We start from the raw sequence: 11,821 nt of genomic DNA on the forward strand, positions 1-11,821 counted from the left end.
CTCATTCAGCAGTAGACTTTTACACCCACAGTGTAGGAAGGAGCGCTACCGCAGGTCATTCTTACAGCAGCTGTCAGACTCTATAACACAGTTTAACACTGATATCTTACTCATCGCCGGTTTACTTGAGATATCATATGTTCTTTAATTGCTGCTACTCATTTGCAGCTTGTTTGTACACTGTATATTTCACCAGGATCATTCAACCCCCCCCCCCCCATTTGTATACATATCTCTGAACATTTCATACATCTGTATATACTATTTTCGGTTGCTTATGTAAATATTTTTTTTGCTATAAGTGCTGTGTAACACCCAGATTTCTCATTCGTGGGATAATAAAGCTTTATTCTACTGCATTGTATTCTATTTCTATTCGGTTTCTTTCATGTGGATGTCGCTATGACTTTAATTTCCACCCATCTCACTTTGCTTTTCTGAAATGCACACTTCAGTTTTAACGGAGCCATCACACCGTCTCTAGTGTTCAGCATCAGCCACCTGGACTAAACCAAGTCCTGTAATAAGAAGGGGGGGCGGGGTGGAATTCATTCTTTGTTGCCAATAAAGAAAATTAAACTGAAGCTGGAAAACAAACAAATGTTATTCTGTCAGTCACTTTTGGACATCACACTATGATAATAACAGTGAATTAAACTAGAAAATCTGTTTGATTACAGCACAAATCACAACTAGGATCACTTTGGTCATTACTGTTTTAATGATTAATTAACACAATAATGCAATACTGAAACAGCAAACATTTTCAGACTGAATTATATATTATATGTTGAACATAAGAGAAATACTGTGGGGTACTTGGGCTTTGGAGACTTGTGGGTGTTTTTACTGTAATTCCCATCCTGCAACGTCAACCACGCCGAGCTATATGAAGGGGGAGGAGTCTTAGTACATCTGGACAGAAGCGGCAGAATGCCAAACAACCAACAGTCACACATTAGTGAAAGGGGACAAGGTGAGAGACACTGAGTGATCCAGAAACCACACACAGGCGTTAATAATCATTCCTAGGTAGATTTACCTACTACAAAAACTGAAAGCTCTCTTTTAGTCATTTGAGCCGGAGATGAACTAAACGGTGAGTAAAGCTGTGCCTTTAAGACAGTCAAAAGCACAGTGCTGCAAAGGATTTATAACAAGTTATCAAATCAGAATGATGTGGAGGTAAATATATAAATAATGCTCAACGAGTTTTGGGAACACGAAGATCAAGAAATTAATCAGCATTTTTATAACACTCTTTACAGACAGCTTGAAGGCACATTAACCCATTAATACACAGAGCACTTCCTTTAATAAGGAATGATGACACTGCAGTGGTTAGGTGTAATAAGGGTGGGCAGGAGTTGGAGTACAGGAACATTATGGAGCGGCCCAGAAGAAATCACCTCCTTCTGAATGTCAGCAAGACAAAAAAGATGCTGGTTGAGTTCTGGATAAAAAACACTGCGACTACGCCCATTAACAGGAGCAACAGTGATGCTGTGTACAAAAAAGGGATGAGCAGACTCCACTTTGTAAGGAAGCTCAGATCCTTTAATGTGTGCAGCAAGATGTTGGAGATCTTCTGCTAGTCTGTGGTAGCGATAGTGCCAGAAATGCCAGCAGGACCAACAAACTAATCAGTGAGGCTGGAAGCATCACTGAGCAGGATTTGGAGGCATCTGACTCCATGAGAGTCAGACATCACTGAACAAACTGCTCTCCATCACGGTCAGTCCAGCTGTATAATAAATCTTCATTCTGTGAGATGAACACACTCGTCAAGCATCAGATCCCAAACAGATTTTTGTATTATACCTTCATGCAGCCGTTTTTCTTACATTTATAGTGTACATATTATTTATTAACGCAATTTTAACTTTTTTCAGATCGATAGCTCGATAGATAGATGCACCAAACCAGGAGCCAAGATTTCAGGGCACATCTGTACTCATATCTGCACCAAATCATCTGTATACTGTCTGATATGTCATCAGTGCTTCTTCAGATTGTATTATCACAGAAAAGCACTATAGGCAGCCCATCTGCAGACCACTCATATTTGAAATCATTTTTTCAAATGTGTTACCACTCCACCATCATTAAACTTTCCTCCAAACCCCATCACATGCTCTGACACAACCGAGCTGTTGTCTTCTCTCTGGTTCTGAGTCAATCATCTCTTTAAGTGAGCTTTGAGTTTTCATTTAGAAGAAATTATTGGATTTCACGCACCTTTTTTTTTTTTTTTAGCTTGCTAGTCACCAAGTGTGCATGAGCCACCAAAATAATATACTCATTAATATTTTTTTCTGTAGTTGTACAGTGCAAAAATATATTGTACAGCTCACCAGTTGGGAACCACTGCCTTAAGCACGCACACAGATGTACCACGGTCGTGTAAAAGTGCTACAGATAGCAAGTTGTAATTGTGCATTGTCAAAAATACTTACATTACTTTGTAACTCCCTCTCACCCCCAACCCCTTCTCGATTAACTTTTCTTTCTTGTGTCTGCTTCTGCACCCTCGATCTTTACACGTCTGCACTGCATGATCACACACACACACACACACACACACACGCACGCTGTTTCAGCACATCCTCTAAAGCCTCACAGCGCACACAGACATACAGGACATGGCACATCCATGCTCATATAATTTAATCAGACAACACCAAGCACCACTCGGGTCTATGTATCGCGCTCTTATGGAACCACATCTTCTTACACTTGATGGACGTGTGATTTTTCTCATTTGTTCAAGCGTCACACACAGCGTGCAACATCAGGTACACACACACACACAACCATGGGTACACTAAGGTGTGCTAGCTCCAAAGAGAAGAGGTTAAAGATGTTTAAGACCTGTCACAGCTATAGATAAACAAGTTTCCTAATGTGTTCTCAGCCTGCTTTAACCAAAGCGGAGTGGCAATTTTAATTCATAAAAATGTTCATTTCACAGTACTCAAAGTTATAGATCCAGGGGGTAGATTTCTAATAATTAAATAATTTATATGTAACAAAAAGTTATGTATTGTCAGTATATACAGCTCAGATGTTGATGACCCTTTTTTCTTCCATGTTTTTTTTTTTGATGCACTCTCTGAACACCCTGCTCAGGTTGCTCACTTGTTCTTGGGGGAGACCTCAGCCTTGAACTAAATGAAGAAATGGACATGCTCAATACAGCAGGAACTCAGTGCAACTGACAGTCCACAAATATAATTAATCAGTACATGAGCGATTACGGACTTGGCGACGCATGGCGTTCCCTTCAGCCCAACCGTAAAGAGTAGACTTTCTTCTCACGTTCATCACTCCTACTCTTGTCTGGATTATTTCCTAGTTAGCAGCTCACTGCTGAGTGACATTTGAGACACTTAGATATAGGGGGTGTCCAAATTCATAGGCTGCATCCTCCTGAGGACCCGGCCTTCGCGGTCAACGTGGGCCGGGTCCTCAGGAGGCCAGGTAGGCCGGAAGTGCGAGGCTGTGAAATTGGACGGTCTAGCCTTCAGATTTGCGCTACCAGCTGTCTCGGTGGCTGTGGAAAGAACTCACTAAACCTTGTGGAATATTTAATTTCAAATTTTTTACTCTTTAATTCCAAACTCGGTGTAAACTATCAAGGTATAAAAACAAAGCTGACACTTATGAGACTTCATCACAGCAGCCAAGTGTGTGAACAGCAACCAGAAGAATAAAATGTGTAAAATTCTCAAAAGCATGAACGTGTGGTCATCGGGTCTGTCGTGGTTATGCTACAGTGGCATCGAATCCCAGGAGGAGGCACAGCAGACCCACAACTGGGCCAGCCAGGGAAGGCGCTGGCCCGAATGGTGGTTGAACTCGCAGCCACACAATAAATGCAGGGCCGGTGTCACAGCACTGGCAGAAAGAACTGCAAGACCAGACTTAGCATCATTTGGCGGTAATTGAAAATCTGGCAGCCGACACTCCCACCAGGGTTCCCCAACGTCGTTGGCATGGAGGAGGTCCTCCTCCTCCTCCAGGAGGTCCACTGCTCCGGCACCGGTGCCAGCTCCCAGGGTGCAACCAGCCAGGACGCCGTCTGCCGCCGCACCCATCCCCACTCCTCGGGTGGGAGCGGTTGGTGCCCGGAGGAGGGCCGCACAGTGACCAGCATGTCCTCGACCGGACCAGCCAGAGGTGGAGGTGCCGCCCAGTACAGCGGGGTCTGGTGCGCTGGCGGGACCTGCCAAGCTGGAGATGGTGGTCGAGGCGTGCAGGGGTCCTGCCAGGCCTGAGGTCAGTGGGCTGTCCGGTCCGGCCTCTCTTCCATCAGAGGCTAGCGCATTGTTTGGTCCTGCATGCTGGACGCCTGCCGAGCCACGGAGCCTCGGGCCATGGCTGCGCCTGCTGCCCCGCCACTGCTTTTCACTCGGGCGGCCCCCGGACCCACCTCGTCACCGGCGTCACTGGATCCGCGGCCGGCCAGGTGAACTCACACCTCCCTGTCGCTGGGCCATCGGCCGGATGGCTCCCCAGCCTCAGTCGGACGATGGGGTAATGTGGCGGGGAGTGGTCTGTGTAAAACACTGAACTGGGTCCTGAGTTGATGTAGTTGTTGTGGTGTATGTGGTTGGCAGCTGTGGAGCTGCAGCCAAGCGTGTGAACAGCAACCAGAAGAATAAAATGTGTGAAATCCTCAAAAGCATTAACGTGTGGTCATCGGGTCTGTCGTGGTTTTGCTACACCCCCTTAAAAATATGTTACAGTAGATCGAGAACTCAAGAAAACTATGAATCAACATATGAAGATGCTGCTGAAGTTACAGAGGTTTTATTAGTGACTGAGCTAAGCATTTTGCAATTTGCATAATTTGTAAAAGCTGAAATTTCTTCAATATTGAACAACTGAAATTCGGCTTTCTCGTCAGACATCATTTTTGGGGACCCCCCAAAAAAAACCCCCAGCGGCCGACAGCGCTGTACACAACGGTAGACTGGTGGGTAATAAGCGAGCGAATAATGCAGAAAGCAGAGATTTTTGATGGGAAACTGGTCTTGAAGTACACTGAGAGAGAGAGCTGTGCAGGAAGTGGGATTTTATTGTGGTGGAAGCTAAACGGTAAGAGAAAATTCATGACGATGTTTTTCAAATGTGAAGTGTAGTTTCATCTTCCTTTCCTGCTGGTTCAGTGTGAGTTTTGGTCAGAGTGATGAAACGCGCAGTTTTAGAATCTGTGAGATGTTGGGTGAACAGCGCTTTGTGTTTCCTTTTGCAGAATCTATTTACTATCTAGTTACAGCTTTTAGAATTTAATGAATTGATATTGGACTATTCAAATTAAAATCTATTTAAATTGGGAAATCTATTTTTTAAACCCACCCCTAGCCCTGATATGGATGGGGCTTTGGCTGCTGGGGAGAAGGGGGGGGGTCGAAGCATTGGTGGAACTGGGGGCCTCTTTTGCTGGCGGGGAGGCTTTTACTAACTTTTTGCAGGTGCTCTCTAATTTTGAGGAGACCACTCTGCAGGCGGGGAGGATCTACCAGAGGTGGAGGATGGACTCAACCTGGGTGTCTATTGCCTTATGTAGTTCACTGAATGTCAGGCGGGTGTAGTTTTCCCTCTGTGGTTGGGTCGGGTAGGCTTTCCTTGGCTTGGCCCCAAGGTGGTGCTGCAGCCATGTACCCCGGGCTAGATGGGCCTGGAGCCCCCTGCCCTTGGTGGATTTTGGGGAACGGGGGTGCCTATTAGAGTCAGTGGGGGAGCTGGCTCCAGGAATGAGGACACTTTGCCCTCTGGGCCTTTCCTCCCCATCCCTAATTGCTTCCCGCTCTATCACACCACCAAACATGCAGGGCCTTGGACACTCTCATTACCTACATTGTCATAACACATACAGTGGGATGCAAAAGTTTGGGCAACCAAATCAAATCAAATCAAATCACTTTTATTGTCACGTCACATGTGCAGGTACACTGGTACAGTACATGCGAGTGAAATTCTTGTGTGCGAGCTTCACAAGCAACAGAGTTGTGCAAAAATACAATAACATAAAACAAGCAAAATATAAGAATGGCTAAATCTGAAAGTAATAAATATATGTACAATATAAGAGTATATGCATTACTGGATGTGTATACTGTTGGGATTTAGAGATTCTTTTATTGCTGCCATATACTCTGCCTTATGATAAATGCATTAATAACATGTTCTACAGTATTATTTTATCAGTAATATTGTTTACAGGGTTCATATTGCATTGAATATGTTTGTCATCACATTCATTCTATTCACAGGTTGAGTTCATTCTATACACAATGCATAACTGTGCTTGTTTAGAGTTGATGTTCTATCCAAGAGGGTTTTAAGCTTCACTGGTGAGAGTGTCCAGGTGATACATGTTGAGGGAAGATGAGAACATAGCAGGTTAATTGCATGCATGCTTACAATACACATAAATCTAGTAGCAGGCCTGAGCGAAGGCCCAAGTGTCTTCTGCTTCTTATTTGAGACCTGCGCCAATTCAGTCTACTTAGTGATTGAGGACGAGGGTCCATTATTAGCCCTTAGAGGCCCTGAAGCTTGAAGTTATTACCTTAAAAGGAAGGTGTTATCAAAAAGAGAAGTTATATGTCTGTTTATAGTTATTAAGATGTACAAGATGTACCCTTGTCTGTAAACAATGACTGGACATAATGTATTTTTGACCTGTATTGACGTGTATGTGGGGGTGTGATCCTCTATGCTATAAAACCAGAACTCAGTGTATTTTTGTCAGAGCAAATAAGCCATATGCTGATGGTTGTTCTCCGTTGTCAATAAACTCATCGTTTGATTGCACTTTTCTGGTGCCTCCGTCGTTTGTTGTCTGGTCTACAGTTGATCGATCTCGCTTCAATACTAAATATGTTTTTCTACGTGTGTGTGTGTGTGTGTGTGTGTGTGTGTGTGTGTGTGTGTGTGTGTGTGTGTGTGTGTGTATATACATATTTTACAAATTAAATAGAGTAAACAAAATATATAAAATATACAGAGGTTGGTAGTTGGACATGTGCAAAACAGTGGCATTAATGTACAGTGTGGAGTGCATAATGTTGAAGTTCCAGTAGTGAGGGTGAGGTGTCTATGACGTGTTCAGCAGTCTGATGGCCTGGTGGAAAAAGCTGTCTCTCAGTCTGCTGGTACGGGACCGGATGCTGCAGAACCTCCTTCCCGATGGAAGTAGTCTGAACAGTTTATGGCTGGGGTGACTGGTGTCCTTGATGATCCTCCCCGCTTTCCTCAGGCACCGTTTCCTGTAGATGTCTTGGAGGGAGGGAAGCTCACCTCCAATTATCCGTTCAGAGCACCGCACCACTCTCTGGAGAGCTTTGTGGTTGTAAGCGGTGCTGTTGCCATACCAGGTGGTGATGCATCCAGTGAGGATGCTCTCAATGGCACAGCGATAGAAGGTCCTGAGGATGCGGGGGCTCATGCCAAATCTTAACCTTGTTAATAGTCATTATTTCCTGTAGAAATCGTTGGTTGTTACAATAAAAAATGTCAGTTAAATATATCATACAGGAGACACACACAGTGATATTTGAGAAGTGAAATGAAGTTTATTGGATTTACAGAAAGTGTGCAATAATTGTTTAAACAAAATCAGGCAGGTGCATAAATTTGGGCACCACAAAAAAAGAAATGAAATCAATATTTAGTAGATCTGCCTTTTGGAGAAATTACAGCCTCTAAATGCTTCCTGTAGGTTCCAATGAGAGTCTGGATTGTGGTTGAAGGTATTTTGGACCATTCCTCTTTACAAAACATCTCTAGTTCATTCAGGTTTGATGGCCTCCGAGCATGGACAGCTCTCTTTAACTCACACCACAGATTTTCAATAATATTCAGGTCTGGGACTGAGATGGCCGTTCCAGAACGTTGTACTTGTTCCTCTGCATGAATGCCTTAGTGGATTTTGAGCAGTGTTTCGGGTCGTTGTCTTGTTGAAAGATCCAGCCCCGGTGCAGCTTCAGCTTTGTCACTGATTCCTGGACATTGGTCTCCAGAATCTGCTGATACTGACTGGAATCCATGTGTCCCTCAACTTTGATTCCCAGTCCCTGCACTGGCCACACAGCCCCACAGCATGATGGAACCGCCACCATATTTACTGTAGGTAGCAGGTGTTTTTCTTGGAATGTTGTGTTCTTTTTCCTCCATGCATAACGCCCCTTGTTATGCCCAAATAACTCAATTTTAGTTTCATCAGTCCACAGCACCTTATTCCAGAATGAAGCTGGCTTGTCCAAATGTGCTTTAGCAAACCTCAAGTGGCTCTGTTTGTGCTGTGGGTGGAGAAAAGGCTTCCTCTGCATCACTCTCACATACAGCATCTCCTTGTGTAAAGTGCACCGAATGGTTGAACGATGCAATGAATCTGCTGCAAGATGATGTTGTAGGTCTTTGGTGCTGGTCTGTGAGTTGACTCTGACTGTTCTCACCATTCGTCGCTTCTGTCTATCCGAGATTTTTCTTGGTCTGCCGCTTCGAGCCTTAACTTGAACTGAGTCTGTGGTCTTCCATTTTCTCAATATGTTCCTAACTGTGGAAATGGACAGCTTAAATCTCTGAGACAGCTTTCTGTATCCTTCCCCTAAACCATGATGGTGAACAATCTTTGTCTTCAGGTCATTTGAGAGTTGATTTGAGACCCCCATGTTGCTACTCTTCAGAGAAAATTAAAAGAGGAGGGAAACTTACAATTGACCCCCTTAAATACTCTTCCTCATTATTGGATTCACCTGTGTATGTAGGGTCAGGGGTCACTGAGCTTACCAAGCCAATTTGAGTTCCAATAATTAGTTCTAAAGGTTTTGGAATCAATAAAATGACAACAGTGCCCAAATTTATGCACCTGCCGGATTTTGTTTAAACAATTATTGCACACTTTCTGTAAATCCAATGAACTTCATTTCACTTCTCAAATATCACTGTGTGTGTCTCCTATATGATATATTTAACTGACATTTTTTATTGTAACAACCAACGATTTCTACAGGAAAATAATGACTATTAACAAGGTTGCCCAAACTTTTGCATCCCACTGTACACCCCTTGTGGGTGGGCACACTGAATGGCGTCTAGAGGGGGGTCTGTTCATTCAGCCCCACCTCACCTCGCTACACTTCTCAATTTTAAATTTGCATGTAGACATTGAGGGTTCTGTGGAGGGGTCGTGCTGACACTAGCTGTTATCTGGCAGAGGGTTGTCTGTGCCATGCCCCCCTTTTTAAATGCACTTTAGAACACCATGCACGAACACCAAATATGAGCAGGCGGAGTGAGGCATGGGGTCTTTTCACAACCCTGTTCCTTGTTTGCCGTCTGGGGCTGAAGGTTGGGAAGAGGAGCTTGTTGTCCGTTTAGGGTCTGGGATGGTGGACTCTTCTGCTGCTGTGGGGACTGAGCTGGTCGGCTTGCCTCATCCCAGAGTGAAGAGGACCATCTCCTGGGTCTGGGGCCTAAATATAAAGTGTGTATGGGGAGTGTGAGTGTGTGTACGGTGTCCATTTCTGTGTACGGTGTCCATTTCTGTCTCCTTGTTGGGTGTGTGTGTGTGTCTGTGTGTGTGTTATTTGTGTATATGTTGGTTGTTGCTGTGGTCTCTCTCCTCTCAGCAGGTGTTCAGGCAGATGCTTGGTGTTTTTGCACAGTTGAAACTGACTGACTGATTCAGTCTTAGAGCAGCTGTGTCTGCGCTTTATTGCCATCTTGATGCACCTGATTGTCAGAGGTGTCAGACCTGGTGGTTCCAGCTTTTAAAGTAACCATTTCAAAGTAAGGTGATGACAAGTTGATTGTATGGTTGTAATGATTTTTCCGACCACAGACAGATATAGATATCTTTTGTTTATGAACTCTTTATAGCTCCCTTTCTTTCACCCAATCAGCATTTTTCACCATCACACTGTTGTACACACTGTTGGTGATGTACAGTGGCAGAAATAATTAGTTGAACATCTGCTGAATTTGTAAATTTGCTCACTTACAAATAAATGGACCATCTCTAATTCTTTTATAGCACTTTCATTTTAATAGAGAGACACAGAATATTGTCCAAAAATCCAGAAAAAAACAGTACATACAAGTTATAACTTGATTCACATGTCATTGAGTGAAGTAAGTATTTGATCCAACCCAAACAAAGCATGAAATCCTTGCTGGCAAACACAGTGGCAGCAAAGGTGAGATCTCAGGAGAGATTCTGGGCCACTCCTCCTTAAAGACATTCTCTAAACCTTTTAGGTTTCTTCACTGTCTGCATGATTTGAGTTTCATCTGACCACAGCACTTTCAACCAAGGCTTCTCTGTGTCATTTAGATGTTCACAGACAAACTTAAGACAGGTCTGTACCTGTGCCTTCTTGAGCAGGGGGATTTCAAGATTTTGGTGCTGTCTGGCGTCTTATCAGTGCTGTTCTGGGTAACTGTGTTCCCACCTGCCCTCAGATGATTAATAAGCTCCTATATGTAGTTTTGGGTTGATCCACCACCTTTCTCAGAATCATCGTCACGCAAAGAGGCGAGATATTGCGTGGGCCCCCAGACGGAGGGCACCTGAGGGTAAATGATAAATTGACTGTTCTTGTATAGCACTTTTCTGCTCTACTTGAGCACTCTTTTCTACACATAAGTGCTTTCTATCCATCTACACATTCAGACTCCAATCAGTGCTTCAGAGGAACATGGGGTTCAGTATCTTGTCCAAAGACTGAAGCAATGGATCTCCACCTGCTGAGCTACAGCCACCCCACCAGGGGGGTAGGAGGGTCATTTTACATTTCTTCCATTTCTGAATAATCACGCACTGCTGTCACCTTCTCTTGACGGCTCTTTGGTTTTGCCCATGGTGGCAGAGAGGTTGAAATGGAGTTGAGATCAGGAGTATCTGTAATTGACTGATGGATTGATTGATTTCTGTGGGCCACATGGACACATGCACACACAATCTGTAGGATCCACACTTCTGGCTGGGTTTTAGGGTATCAAATACTTATTTCTCTGAATGAAATGCAATGTAGAAGTTACTTCTCTATACTTCTATATCTCCATCCATCCATCCATCCATCCATCCATCTTCTTCCGCTTTATCCGGGGCCGGGTCGGGGGGGCAACAGCCTAAGCAGAGAAGCCCAGACCTCCCTCTCCCCAGCCACCTCCTCCAGCTTATCCGGGGGAACACCAAGGCGTTCCCAGGCCAGCAGAGAGATATAATCTCTCCAGCGTGTCCTGGGTCTGCCCCGGGGCCTCCTCCCGGTGGGACATGCCCGGAACACCTCACCCAGGAGGCGCCCAGGAGGCATCCTTGTCAGATGCCCGAACCACCTCAGCTGGCTCCGTTCTATGTGGAGGAGCAGCGGCTCTACTCTGAGCCCCTCCCGGATGGCTGAACCTCTCACCCTATCTCTAAGGGAGAGGCCAGCCACCCTTCGGAGGAAGCTCATTTCCGCCGCTTGTATCCGCAATCTCGTTCTTTCGGTCACTACCGACAGCTCGTGGCCATAGGTGAGGGTAGGGACGTAGATCGACCACGCTCCCTCTTCACCACGACGGACCGGTCAGCGTCCGCATCACTGCGGCCGCAGCACCAATCCGTCTGTCGATCTCCGGCTCCCTTCTCCCATCACTCACGTACAAGACCCCCAGGCTTCTATATCTATCTGTATATATTATTATATATTTTGTTTTTACAAAGGACAGACCACAACATGTTCACAGCTTTAATTCTACAAACAGAGTTTTAAACACAGGGCTATCTCAAGGTTTGTTTTAGTAGAAAAATGAAAGGAACCATGAT

At 44.7% G+C, this 11,821-nt stretch overlaps 1 protein-coding gene across 1 annotated transcript in view; it reads right to left on the reverse strand.

Annotated features, from left to right (window-relative positions):
• LOC116320248 (zinc finger protein Aiolos-like) overlaps positions 1-11,821 on the reverse strand; it is an 85,890-nt gene that overhangs the window by 59,674 nt on the left and 14,395 nt on the right. The window lies entirely within an intron of this gene.

The sequence above is a fragment of the Oreochromis aureus genome, linkage group 6, assembly GCF_013358895.1.
Source record: "Oreochromis aureus strain Israel breed Guangdong linkage group 6, ZZ_aureus, whole genome shotgun sequence".
Lineage (NCBI taxonomy): Eukaryota > Metazoa > Chordata > Actinopteri > Cichliformes > Cichlidae > Oreochromis > Oreochromis aureus.